Here is a 14217-nt window from a genome sequence, read left to right as displayed (position 1 = left end):
CTCTTGACAAATGCCAAGATGGTCACCTTGGGAAACAAGCGAAAAACAAACAAACGAATCAACGCCAACAACATAAAAAGAAGCCTACAATAACTGGTATTCCCAGGTGGTCTCCCATCCAGGTACTAACAAGGCCTGACTCTTCTTAGCCTCCAAGATCAGACGAGATTGGGTGCTTTCAGAGTGATGTGGCCATAGACAATCTCTTCAGGCACTCTCAACCCTCTTGACAAACACCAAGATGGTCACCTTGGGAAACAAGCGAAATAAAAACAGGTCAACGCCAACAACATAAAAAGAAGCCTACGCCACCTGGTATTCCCAGGCGGTCTCCCATCCAGGTACTAACAAGGCCCGACTCTTCTTAGCCTCCAACATCAAACAAGATCGGGTGCTTTCAGGGTGATGTGCCTGTAGGCAATCTCTTCAGGCACTTTCAACCCTCTTGACAAACGCCAAGATGGTCACCTTGGGAAACAAGCAAAAAAAAATAAGTCAATGCCAACAACTTAAGAAAAAAGCCTATGGCATCGAGAAATCCCACGCGGTCTCCCATCCAGGTACTAACCAGGTCCCAACCCTGCTTAGCCTCTGAGATCAAATGAGATTGGGCTCTTTCAGGGTGATGCGGCCATAGTAGATTTTTTCATGTACGCTCAACCCTCTTGACAAACGCCAAGATGGTCACCTTGGGAAACAAACAAAAAAAACAAGTCAACGCCAACAACATAAAAAGAAGCCTACAGCACCTTGTAATCCCAGGCGGTCTCCCATCCAGGTATTAACAAGGCCCAACCCTTTCTAGCCTCTGAGATCAGAGGAGATTGGGTGCTTTCAGGGTGATGTGCCCATAGGCAATGTCTTTGGGCACTCTCATTCCTCTTGAAAAATGCCAAGATAGTCACCCTGGGAAACAAGCGAGAAAAAAACAGGTCAACGCCAACAACATAAAAAGAAGAATACGGCACCTGGTATTCCAAGGCCGTCTCCCATTCAAGTACTAACAAGGCCCAACCCTTCTTAGCCTCCGAGATCAGAAGAGATAGGGTGCTTTCAGGGTGATGCGGCTGTAAGCGATCTCTTTAGGCACTCTCAACCCTCTTGACAAATGCCAAGATGATCACTTTGGGAAAAAAGCGAAAAAAACATGTCAACACCAACAACATAAAAAGAAGCGTGCGGCATCTGGAAAACCCAGACGGTCTCCCATCTAGGTACAAACCAGGCCCAACCCTGCTTAGCCTCTGAGACCAGATGAGATTGGGCGCTTTCAGGGTGTTGTGCCCGTAAGCAATTTCTTTGTGCACTCTCAACCCTCTTGACAAATGCCAAGATGGTCACCTTGGGAAACAAGTGAAAAAAAACAGGTCAACGCCAACAACATAAAAATAAGCATACGGCACCTGGTATTCCCAGTCGGTCTTCCATCCACTTACTAATAAGCCCCGACAATGCTTAGCCTCCGAGATCAGACAAGATCGGGCACTTTCAAGGTGATGGGGCTGTAGGCGATCTCTTCAGGCACTCTCAACCCTCTTGACAAACACCAAGATGGTCACCTTGGGAAACAAGCGAGAAAAAAAACAGGTCAATGTCAACAACATAAAAATAAGACTACGGCACCTGGTATTCCAACGCCATCTCCCATTCAGGTACTAACTAGGCCCAACCCTTCTTAGCCTCAGAGATGAGAAGAGATAGGGCTCTTTCAGGGTGATGCTGCTGTAAGCGATCTCTTTGGGCACTCTCAACCCTCTTGACAAACGCCAAGATGGTCACCTTGGGAAACAAGCAAAAAAAAAAAACAGGTCAATGCCAACAACATAAAAAGAAGCCTACGACGCCTGATATTCCCAGGCAGTCTCCCATCCAGGTACTAACAAGGCCCGACTCTTCTTAGCCTCCAACATCAAACGAGATTGGGTGCTTTCAGGGTGATGTGCCCGTAGGCAATCTCTTCAGGCACTTTCAACCCTCTTGACAAACGCCAAGATGGTAACCTTGGGAAACAAGCAAAAAAAATAATTCAATGCCAACAACTTAAAAAAAAAGCCTATGGCATTGAGAGATCCCAGGCGGTCTCCCATCCAGGTACTAACCAGGTCCCAACCCTGCTTAGCCTCTGAGATCAAATGAGATTGGGCTCTTTCAGGGTGATGCGGCCATAGTAGATTTTTTCAGGCACGCTCAACCCTCTTGACAAACGCCAAGATGGTCACCTTGGGAAACAAACAAAAAAAACAAGTCAACGCCAACATAAAAAGAAGCCTATGGCACCTAGTATTCCCAGGTGGTCTCCAATCCAGGTACTAGCAAGGCCCAACCCTGTTTAGCCTCTGAGATCGGAGGAGATTGGGCGCTTTCACGGTTATGTGCCCATAGGCAATCTCTTTGGGCACTCTCAACCCTCTTGACAAATGCCAAGATAGTCACCTTGAGATACAAGCGAAAAAAAACAGCAACAACATAAAAAGAAGAATACGGCATCTGGTATTCCAACGCCATCTCCTATCCAGGTACTAACTAGGCCCAACCCTTCTTAGCCTCAGAGATGAGAAGAGATAGGGCTCTTTCAGGGTGATGCTGCTGTAAGCGATCTCTTTGGGCACTCTCAACCCTCTTGACAAATGGGAAACAAGGGGAAAAAAACAGGTCAACGCCGACAACATAATGAGAAGCCTACGGCATCTGGTATTCCCAGGCTGTCTCCGATCCAGGTACTAACCGGGCCCATCGCTGCTTAGCCTCCGAGATCAGATGAGATTGGGCTCTTTCAGGGTGATTTGGCCATAGGCACTCTCTTTGGGCACTCTGAAGCCTCTTGACAAAGGCCAAGATGGTCACCTTGGGAAACAAGCTAAAAAAAAAAGCCAATAACATAAAAAGAAGCCTACGGCATCCGGTATTCCCAGGCGATCTCCCAATCAAGACACTAACCAGGCCAGATCCTTCTATGTCACCTGGTCTTCCCAGGCAGTCTCCCATCCAGGTACTAACCAGGCCTGACACTGCTTAGCCTCTGAAATCAGACGAGATCGGGTGCTTTCAGGGTGATGTGGCCGTAAGCGTTCTCTTCAAGACACGCTCCAACCTTTTGACAAACGCCAAGATGGTCGCCTTGAGAAACAAGCGAAAAAAACAGGTCAATGCCAACAACATAAAAAGAAGCCTACGACGCCTGATATTCCCAGGCAGTCTCCCATCCAGGTACTAACAAGGCCCGACTCTTCTTAGCCTCCAACATCAAACGAGATTGGGTGCTTTCAGGGTGATGTGCCCGTAGGCAATCTCTTCAGGCACTTTCAACCCTCTTGACAAACGCCAAGATGGTAACCTTGGGAAACAAGCAAAAAAAATAATTCAATGCCAACAACTTAAAAAAAAAGCCTATGGCATTGAGAGATCCCAGGCGGTCTCCCATCCAGGTACTAACCAGGTCCCAACCCTGCTTAGCCTCTGAGATCAAATGAGATTGGGCTCTTTCAGGGTGATGCGGCCATAGTAGATTTTTTCAGGCACGCTCAACCCTCTTGACAAACGCCAAGATGGTCACCTTGGGAAACAAACAAAAAAAACAAGTCAACGCCAACATAAAAAGAAGCCTATGGCACCTAGTATTCCCAGGTGGTCTCCAATCCAGGTACTAGCAAGGCCCAACCCTGTTTAGCCTCTGAGATCGGAGGAGATTGGGCGCTTTCACGGTTATGTGCCCATAGGCAATCTCTTTGGGCACTCTCAACCCTCTTGACAAATGCCAAGATAGTCACCTTGAGATACAAGCGAAAAAAAACAGCAACAACATAAAAAGAAGAATACGGCATCTGGTATTCCAACGCCATCTCCTATCCAGGTACTAACTAGGCCCAACCCTTCTTAGCCTCAGAGATGAGAAGAGATAGGGCTCTTTCAGGGTGATGCTGCTGTAAGCGATCTCTTTGGGCACTCTCAACCCTCTTGACAAATGGGAAACAAGGGGAAAAAAACAGGTCAACGCCGACAACATAATGAGAAGCCTACGGCATCTGGTATTCCCAGGCTGTCTCCGATCCAGGTACTAACCGGGCCCATCGCTGCTTAGCCTCCGAGATCAGATGAGATTGGGCTCTTTCAGGGTGATTTGGCCATAGGCACTCTCTTTGGGCACTCTGAAGCCTCTTGACAAAGGCCAAGATGGTCACCTTGGGAAACAAGCTAAAAAAAAAAGCCAATAACATAAAAAGAAGCCTACGGCATCCGGTATTCCCAGGCGATCTCCCAATCAAGACACTAACCAGGCCAGATCCTTCTATGTCACCTGGTCTTCCCAGGCAGTCTCCCATCCAGGTACTAACCAGGCCTGACACTGCTTAGCCTCTGAAATCAGACGAGATCGGGTGCTTTCAGGGTGATGTGGCCGTAAGCGTTCTCTTCAAGACACGCTCCAACCTTTTGACAAACGCCAAGATGGTCGCCTTGAGAAACAAGCGAAAAAAACAGGTCAATGCCAACAACATAAAAAGAAGCCTACGACGCCTGATATTCCCAGGCAGTCTCCCATCCAGGTACTAACAAGGCCCGACTCTTCTTAGCCTCCAACATCAAACGAGATTGGGTGCTTTCAGGGTGATGTGCCCGTAGGCAATCTCTTCAGGCACTTTCAACCCTCTTGACAAACGCCAAGATGGTAACCTTGGGAAACAAGCAAAAAAAATAATTCAATGCCAACAACTTAAAAAAAAAGCCTATGGCATTGAGAGATCCCAGGCGGTCTCCCATCCAGGTACTAACCAGGTCCCAACCCTGCTTAGCCTCTGAGATCAAATGAGATTGGGCTCTTTCAGGGTGATGCGGCCATAGTAGATTTTTTCAGGCACGCTCAACCCTCTTGACAAACGCCAAGATGGTCACCTTGGGAAACAAACAAAAAAAACAAGTCAACGCCAACATGAAAAGAAGCCTATGGCACCTAGTATTCCCAGGTGGTCTCCAATCCAGGTACTAGCAAGGCCCAACCCTGTTTAGCCTCTGAGATCGGAGGAGATTGGGCGCTTTCACGGTTATGTGCCCATAGGCAATCTCTTTGGGCACTCTCAACCCTCTTGACAAATGCCAAGATAGTCACCTTGAGATACAAGCGAAAAAAAACAGCAACAACATAAAAAGAAGAATACGGCATCTGGTATTCCAACGCCATCTCCCATCCAGGTACTAACTAGGCCCAACCCTTCTTAGCCTCAGAGATGAGAAGAGATAGGGCTCTTTCAGGGTGATGCTGCTGTAAGCGATCTCTTTGGGCACTCTCAACCCTCTTGACAAATGGGAAACAAGGGGAAAAAAACAGGTCAACGCCGACAACATAATGAGAAGCCTACGGCATCTGGTATTCCCAGGCTGTCTCCGATCCAGGTACTAACCGGGCCCATCGCTGCTTAGCCTCCGAGATCAGATGAGATTGGGCTCTTTCAGGGTGATTTGGCCATAGGCACTCTCTTTGGGCACTCTGAAGCCTCTTGACAAAGGCCAAGATGGTCACCTTGGGAAACAAGCTAAAAAAAAAAGCCAATAACATAAAAAGAAGCCTACGGCATCCGGTATTCCCAGGCGATCTCCCAATCAAGACACTAACCAGGCCAGATCCTTCTATGTCACCTGGTCTTCCCAGGCAGTCTCCCATCCAGGTACTAACCAGGCCTGACACTGCTTAGCCTCTGAAATCAGACGAGATCGGGTGCTTTCAGGGTGATGTGGCCGTAAGCGTTCTCTTCAAGACACGCTCCAACCTTTTGACAAACGCCAAGATGGTCGCCTTGAGAAACAAGCGAAAAAAACAGGTCAAAGCCAACAACATAAAAAGAAGCCTATGGCACCTGGTATTCCCAGGCGGTCTCCTATCCAGGTACTAACCAGGCCCGACACTGTTTAGCCTCTGAGATCAGACGAGATTGGGCGCTTTCAGGGTGATGGGGCCGTAGGTGATCTCTTCGGGCACTCTCAACCCTCTTGACAAACGCCAAGATGGTCACCTTGGGAAACAAGTTAAAAAAAACAGGTCAACGCCAACAACATAGACCCTGGCGGTCTCCCAGCTGACCCTGACCCTGCTTAGCCTCTGAGATTGGGCGCTTTCAGGGTGATGTGGCCTTAGGCGAACGCTTCGGGACATACTCAAAACTCTTGACAGATGCTAAAATGGTCACCTTTGGAAGCAAGCGGAAAAAAACAGGTCAAAGCCAACAATATAAAAAGATTCCTACGGCACTTGTAATTAGGTACTATCCAGGCAGGACCCTGCTTAGCCTCTGAGATCAGAAGAGATCGGGCGCTTTCAGGATAATGTGGCCGTTGGAGATTTCTTTGGGCTCTCTCAGCCATCTTGACAAATGCCAAGATGGTCACCTTGGGAAACAAGCGGAAAAAAAAACCATGTCAACGCCAACAACATAAAAAGAAGCCTATGGCACCTGGTATTCACAGTCGGTCTCCCATCCAGTTACTAATCAGGCCCGACAATGCTTAGCCTCCGAGATCAGACAAGATCGGGCACTTTCAGGGTGATTTGGCCGTAGGCACTTTCTTTGGGCACTCTCAACCTTCTTGACAAACGCCAAGATGGTCATCTTGGGAAACAAGCGAAAAAAAACAGGTCAACGCCAACAACATAAAAAATAGGATTTTTATATACAGCTTACCTGTAAAATCCTTTTCTTGAGAGTACATCACGGGACACAGGAGCTTCATTACATAGTGGGTTATATAGGCACCTCTGGTGATTGGACACTGGTTAACCCCCAATTAAGGAGAATTCCTCCCCTATATAACCCCTCCCATATGGGAGGCACCTCAGTTTTGTAGCAAAGCAATAGGAAACCACGTAAAACCCAAGAGGGGCGGGAGCTCTGTGTCCCGTGATGTACTCTCAAGAAAAGGATTTTACAGGTAAGCTGTATATAAAAATCCTATTTTCTTGATCATACATCACGGGACACAGGAGCTTCATTACACAGTGGGATGTCCCAAAGCATTGCTCAGATTGAGGGGAGGGAAACACAGATCATAATATATAGACCGTCAAGGCCCGGAGGACCTAAACTGCAGCCTGCAGTACACTGCGCCCAAAGGCGATATCCTCTTGCCCTCTGACATCCACCTGATAGAATCTGTTGAACGTGTGGACTGATGACCAAGTTGCAGCCTTACAGATCTTAACCAGGGAGGCCTGGTGATGCACTGCCCAAGAAGCACTTACAGCCCTAGTTGAGTGCGCTTTCACTTGAAAAGGAGGGATCTTCCCTTTAACACTATAGGCCTGAGAAATAATCTGTCTAATCCACCTTGAGAGAGTGGATTTTGATGCCGCCTCACCCTTCCTAGGGCCTTCCGGCAAAATAAATAAGCAATCAGTTTTCCTTATCTGAGCAGTTGCCTGAAGATAGATACTGATTGCCCTTACCACATCCAAAGTGTGCAAAGATTGTTCTTCTGCGGACTGTGGGTCCGGAAAAAAGGATGGTAGGATTACATCTTGATTCAAATGGAATCCTGAAACCACCTTAGGCAGAAAGGACCTGTTGGGACGCATTACCACCCGGTCCTTATGATCAATTAGATACGGCTCTTTGCTGGAGAGAGCTGCTAGTTCTGACACTCTTCTAGCCGTGGATATGGCTACCAAGAAAACCAATTTTTTTGTCAAAAGAACTAACGAAGCCTGATGCAAAGGTTCAAAAGGTTGCCCCTGCAAAGCTGAGAGAACCAAATTCAGAACCCATGGGCATACCGGAGGTTTGACTGGCGGCCTTAACCACATAGCCCCCTGGATGAAAGCCTGCCACTGACGAAATATGCACCTTGATAGTGCTTACGGCCAAATTAATTTCTAGGCCTGACTGGAGGAAGGCCAAGATCCTACTAATGACATACTTTCTAGGATGCCATTCCCTGAGTTCACACCAGGAAACATATGCCCTCCAGATTTTGTAGTAAATAAGCCTGGAGGCCGGCTTTCTGGCATTGACCAGAGTAGAAAGGACTGGCCCCGAAAGCCCACGGTCTCTCAGAATGTGGGTCTCAGCAGCCAAACCGTCAAATTCAGACTGTGTAAAGCAGGATGGTAAATTGGACCCTGTGAGAGCAGATCTGGCCGGAGAGGGAGGATCCACGGCCTGCCTACTGCTAACTTCATGATCTCTGCATACCACGGTCACCTGGGCCAAGCCGGGGCTACCAAAAGAACCAACTTTGTCTCCCTCTTGACTCTTCCCAGGAACCGCGACAGAAGCGGACACGGGAGGAAGGCATAAATCAAATTGTACTTATCCCAGGGAACTGTCAGAGCATCCGACCCCTGAGCGAGTGTATCTCTTGTCCTTGACACGAATTTGTCCAGTTTTCTGTTGAACCTGGACGCAAACAGATCTACGTCTGGAGTACCCCACCTGCAACATATGTTACAAAACACGGCAGGGTGCAGAGCCCATTCTTCTGGGCACAACTGCTGGTGGCTCAGAAAATCCGCCTGACAATTTTCCACTCCTGGAATGGAACATGCCTTTCTGCCCAGACAAGTATGCGATTCACCTCTTTTTGCACAACCAGACTCCTGGTACCGCCCTGGTGATTGATATAGGCCACTGCGGTGGCATTGTCGGACTGAACCCGAACAGGGAGACCCAGTAGTCTGAAAGACCAGTTTATGAGAGCCATATAAACTGCCCGGATCTCCAAGACATTTATGGGCAATAGCTTCTCGATCGCAGACCATTTCCCCTGCGAGCACGTCTCCTCCAACACTGCTCCCCAGCCTGTCAGGCTGGCATCTGTCGTAATAATCTTCCATGGAAGAGGAAGAAAAGTTTTGCCTTTCAGCAAATTCTCGGTTTGTAACCACCAGACGAGACTCTTAAGTGTCCCTGGGGATAGACGCATAGGAAGATCCAAGGACTGGGGCTTCCTGTTCCAAGCCGCAAGGATGCATCTTTGCAGAGGCCTTGAGTGGAGCTGGGAGAATGGAATGGCCTCGAAGGAGGACGACCATTTTCCCTAACAGTCTCATGCGCAACCGAATGGGGGAAGATCTTCTGCCCAGAATTAGGCGCACCAGATCCCCAATGGCCAAGGCTTTTGGCCTTGGTAGAAACACCTTGCCCTGAGCGGTGTCGATAACCATACCCAGGTATTCCAACCTGGTAGCAGGCTGTAGGGATGACTTTTCTAGGTTTTTAATCCAACCTAGGCGTTCCAGGTGTTCTAGCATTCTGGTAACACTGTGGTTCAGAAGCGCTACTGTTTTCTCTATGAGAAGCAAATCATCTAGATAAGCCATGACGGCTATGCCCTGAGCTCTTAGGTTTGCCAAGAGAGGGTCCAGAATCGTTGTGAAGACTCGAGGGGCCGTCGCGAGCCCGAACGGCAAGGCCACAAATTGAAAATGGCGCCACTCTACCGCGAACCTTAGATACTTTTTGTGTGCGGGAAAAATTGGCACATGGAGATATGCATCCTTGATGACTATTGATGCCATAAACTCTCCCCCTTGCAGGGAGGAGACCACAGTGCGAATTGACTGCATTCGGAAGGACCGGATGCGTAAAAACCAGTTCAGATCCTTCAGATCCAGGATAGGTCTGACACTTCCATTTGGCTTTGGAACAGTGAAGAGATGCGAGTAAAACCCTGAACCCTGTTCTTTTGGGTCCACTTCTACTATCACCCCCTGGGATAGTAAGTGATCTAGTACCAGAAATAGCGGACTTTGCTTTACTGGGTCCCTGGGGATCCTTGACCTTAGAAAGCAAGAAGGTGGAATCTCCTGAAACTCCAGCTTGTAGCCCAGAGATACCGAAGAGACCACCCACTTGTCCCGGATCTCTTCCCGCCAGGCTTCCGCAAACTGCAGGAGCCTTCCTCCCACTCGGCCGAGCGGGGGCGCCCCTTCACAAGGAAGCTTTTGGGCTCTGCTTGGCAGGCTTTCGCCCCCAGGATTTCTTCTGCCCCTGGGCCCGGCCTTGAGCCTTTCCTGTAGAGGGGGGTTGAGAAGGCCGTTGCCATTGCTTAGAGCTTGATGCTCCGGGAGAGAGAGAACGCCTAAATGATGGACGTTTTGACTGGAAGGAGAGTAGATTTACCCCCTGACATTTTTTGGACGAATTTGTCTAATTCTTCTCCAAACAAATGTTCCCCTTTAAACGGGAACCCAATCAAATGCTTCTTGCATGATAGCTCAGCTGCCCAATTCTTTAGCCATAGGGCCCTTCACATGTGTACCAACAGGAGAGACAAACGAGATGCTTGTTGGACAGAATCCAAAATCGCATCAATCATGAAACACAGAATTTGAGGTATTTCTGCATAATTCTCCACTTCCTCACTGGGAAGGAGGCCAAGCATCTGCTAAACCTGTTCCTTGAGGAACTGAGACAACCCCACAGCTGCGACTGTAGGTTGCACTACAGCGCCAGTCATGGAAAAGGAGGCTTTTAATAATGTTTCCAGCTTCTTATCAGTTGGATCTTTAAATACCTGAGCATTATCCAAAGGACAGGTCAGGTTTCTATTCACGCAAGAAACAGCCGTATCGACAGATGGGACCCCCCATTTCTTGGTGAAACTTTCCTCCAGAGGATAAAGCATAGAAAACCTTTTAGGAGGAGCAAACAGTTTATCGGGATGTTCCCAATCCTCATACAACAATTTATGCATTAAGGGATGAATTGGAAAGGAAAAGGCAGTCTGTGGGATTTTCCTGACTCCCAGGGAAGAAACAGAGGACGTAGTGATCTCAGCAGCAGGCATTCTGAATGTGGTATGCACCAATTCAGTATAATACTGCACCTGTTTTCTGAGCGCGTTGGAGGAGGGGACTCTCGCCTCTTCCTCTGATTCATCCAACTGCTCAAGATCCCTGTCCCAAGATAGGGATCTCTCCTCATTGTCAGAAGTGTCATCTGAAAGAGGAATCTCAGCAGAGGGAGGGGATCTACCCATTTTCCTGCTATCTTTCAGGGAAGCTGAAATAAAATGATTCTCCCTTCAAAACCCTCCAATATAGCCCTAAGGGAGTCCTCGGTGATGTATATCGGGGCTGAAATATTAGGAGAGGCTGCAAAACCTGACAGGGGCACTGACTCATCCTGTGAGGCTGGCTCCAGTCTTGCAGGGGGGGATGGTAACCTACAGGCATTTTTAGAACCCCCTAGACCTAGGCGGTGACTTACCAGTGCCCTTGTTACCTCCCCCCGAGACCCTCTTACGAGGAGACATAGTCCTAAGCTACAAAGTAGAGGTACTAGTACAAAGGGCAATCACTGTTGTGCTTAAAGTCTCACAATAAATATATATGCTTAAACTGCACAACCTGATGCTGAGTAGGTGTCTTAGGTTTGCCTGGATCCAATCCCTTGGGATGCTTACTGCCCACAGCTCCTGTGTCTCCACTTACAGCCCCCTGACGCTCTGGGCCTTTTAAAACTGCCGCCTGGCGCCTGCGCAGTACAGCGCCGTGCACACCGACGTGCATGGCTCGCGATCACACTCCCCCCTCCTCCATTAGCACGGGAGCGTGCTCGGCGTGCGTGTGCGCGTCCACGAGGACCGCCGGTATCCAGGGGGGAAGGGAATCACCATCGGAGCTGCATGGGACCCCCAAACTATGTGGGACCCCTGTATTACCTTCATTGTGGCTGAGATTGCAGTGGAGACATGAGTCATCTGGGAGAACCAGGCTTCACTGAGCGTGTGTATCTGAAAGGCATGTAAGTATGCATCAGGCTGCTCTTACTCCCTCTAATGGTGGAAACCAGGTAAGACATACAACTACTCAATGAAGAAATCCATAATATAATTTATATAGGATTAACTTCCCTTACCTGTCCTCGCCGCAGGAATTGCTGAAAACAGACTGATTCCAGCCTTCACCCATTACGGCGGGCAGAGTTGTGCCAACCTTCAGGTTTTTTTTTGGGTTCCTTCTCAGAAGGACTTCCTACCTGGACCGTGTAAAAGACTCTGCCAGTCTCGTGCCACTATGTAAATAGTACACCAAGTCTGGTTTTCCCAGAGCCCAGTCTTCCAATAGGAGAGGACTTACAGGCAAAACCTAATTTCTTCGGATGATGAGGCCCGGGTACCATATCATATTGGGAGTCAAAATATCGGCCCGAGATATGGATCTAGATAGCCCTTAGGCCCCCACAGGGACTTGCACAGAGCTTTCTTCATAGCACATGTTTTACGTGACCAACCACCATAGACACTGGCGAAAAAACTGAGGCGCCTCCCATATGGGAGAGGTTATATAGGGGAGGAATTCTCCTTAATTGAGGGTTAACCAGTGTCCAATAACCAGAGGTGCCTATATAACCCACTATGTAATGAAGCTCCTGTGTCCCGTGATGTATGAACAAGAAATAAGCATACGGCACCTGGTATTCCCAGTCGGTCTTCCATCCAGTTACTAATCAGGCCCGACAATGCATAACCTCCGAGATCAGACAAGATCAGGCACTTTCAAGGTGATGGGGCCATAGGCGATCTCTTCGGGCCTTCTCAACCATCTTGACAAACGCCAACATGGTCATCTTGGGAAACAAGCGAAAAAAACCAAGTCATTGCCAACATTGGAGGCTAAGCAGGGTTGGGCAATCAGTTTCCTTGCCTGAAATAGGCATCTCAGAACTGCCATCTGGCTGCTTCCTGGGTTTCCAACTCCGTCAATTAATCCCAGGAGACAATACTTCACCTCCATCCTGGTGGAGGTTCCAAACACCCGATCAACGGTTCCTGTCACCTCCGTCCAGTAGCGGATCAACTTCGGGCATCTCCAAAACGTGTGCACCATGTTGAGGCACCGGGGGCAACTTGTGTCCGGCCGTTACAGAAGACAGGCTTGGGTATACATCCAAGTTAACAGTGTATACAGAAGACTGGGTAGTGTATACAGAGAGTCTAGTGGGTACAGAAGACAGGCTGGTGTATCCTAGCTAGTTTTTACAGTCTAGTGTATACAGAAGACAGGCTGTGGTATACAGAGGGTTTAGTGTATTCAGAGAGTCTAGTGTATACAGTCGGTGAGTGTATACATAAGACTGGCTAGTTTACAGAGATGCAAGGGTGTACAGAGAAGCTGGTATATATAGAAGACTACCAATACAGAAGAAAGGCTAGTGAATACAGAATATAGACTCATGTATGCAGATAGGCTTGAGTATACAGAGATGCTAGAGTAAACAGTGAGGCTGGGGTACACAGAGAGGATAGTTTAAAGAGAGGCTAGTATATACAAAGATGTTAGTGTATATAGAGAGGTTATAGTATAGAGAGGGTCGAGTGTATACAGAAAGGACAGTGCATATAGAGAAACTAGTGTGTAAAGAAGACAGGCTATACATCAAAGCTGGCAGTGTATACAGAAGACTGGGTAGTGTATACAGAGAGTCTAGTGGGCACAGAAGACAGGCTAGGCTAGTTTTTACAGGCTAGTGTATACAGAAGACTGGCTAGTTCACACAGTGTTTACAGATATGCAAGGGTGTACAGTGAAGCTAGTATATATAGAAGACTACAGCATACAGAAGAAAGGCTAGTGAATACAGAATACAGACTCAGATAGGCTTGAGTATACAGAGATGCTAGAGTAAAAAGTGAGGTTGGGGTACACAGAGAGGCTAGTTTAAAGAGAGGCTAGGATATACCAAGATGCTAGTGTATATAGAGAGGACAGTGCATATAGAGAAACTAGTGTATACAGAAGACAGGCTTGGGTATACATCAAAGCTGGCAGTGTATACAGAAGACTGGGTATTGTATACAGAGAGTCTAGTGGGTACAGAAGACAGGCTGGTGTGTACAGAGATGCTAGTTTATACAGATAGACTAATGTTCTAATGCTCAATTTTGCATATTTGTAATTCTCCACATCAACTGTCACATTGATATAACCACTGACGACACACCATCCTGACTTATTTTGCTTTATTTATTATTAGAAATACTATCTCAAAATCCGGTTAAATCTATTCACTTCAATGAGGTCTACCGCTACGGTAGTCCAAAATGTTCACAAAACCATCCATTTGCTACCAGACATGCTGCACATACTAAGAGTAATGTAAATATCGCTCGCTAACGATCTAAACAGTTTTATTGCTTTTCTGACATTAACCGAGTATCTCTGACATTAACTTAGTATCTCTCTGCACTAGGATTGTAATAATAATAATATTAATAATAGGATTGTGTAAT

At 47.7% G+C, this 14217-nt stretch overlaps 9 pseudogenes; all 9 read right to left on the bottom strand.

Moving 5' to 3' along the window:
* Nucleotides 1-81: 81 nt before the first annotated feature.
* On the bottom strand, nt 82-200 carry LOC143945447 (5S ribosomal RNA; annotated as a pseudogene).
* A 1632-nt stretch (nt 201-1832) lies between these two features.
* On the bottom strand, nt 1833-1951 carry LOC143951715 (5S ribosomal RNA; annotated as a pseudogene).
* A 725-nt stretch (nt 1952-2676) lies between these two features.
* On the bottom strand, nt 2677-2795 carry LOC143943694 (5S ribosomal RNA; annotated as a pseudogene).
* Nucleotides 2796-3166: 371 nt separating this feature from the next.
* LOC143951703 (5S ribosomal RNA) lies at nt 3167-3285 on the bottom strand (annotated as a pseudogene).
* Nucleotides 3286-4010: 725 nt separating this feature from the next.
* Nucleotides 4011-4129, bottom strand: LOC143943683 (5S ribosomal RNA; annotated as a pseudogene).
* A 371-nt stretch (nt 4130-4500) lies between these two features.
* On the bottom strand, nt 4501-4619 carry LOC143951692 (5S ribosomal RNA; annotated as a pseudogene).
* Nucleotides 4620-5344: 725 nt separating this feature from the next.
* Nucleotides 5345-5463, bottom strand: LOC143943661 (5S ribosomal RNA; annotated as a pseudogene).
* A 371-nt stretch (nt 5464-5834) lies between these two features.
* LOC143945636 (5S ribosomal RNA) lies at nt 5835-5953 on the bottom strand (annotated as a pseudogene).
* A 475-nt stretch (nt 5954-6428) lies between these two features.
* LOC143945801 (5S ribosomal RNA) lies at nt 6429-6547 on the bottom strand (annotated as a pseudogene).
* Nucleotides 6548-14217: the final 7670 nt, after the last annotated feature.

The sequence above is a fragment of the Lithobates pipiens genome, unplaced genomic scaffold (assembly GCF_037356315.1).
Source record: "Lithobates pipiens isolate NorthernLeopardFrog02 unplaced genomic scaffold, aLitPip1_a1.2 Scaffold_10, whole genome shotgun sequence".
Lineage (NCBI taxonomy): Eukaryota > Metazoa > Chordata > Amphibia > Anura > Ranidae > Lithobates > Lithobates pipiens.
This window is presented reverse-complemented; position numbering and strand designations above follow the sequence as displayed.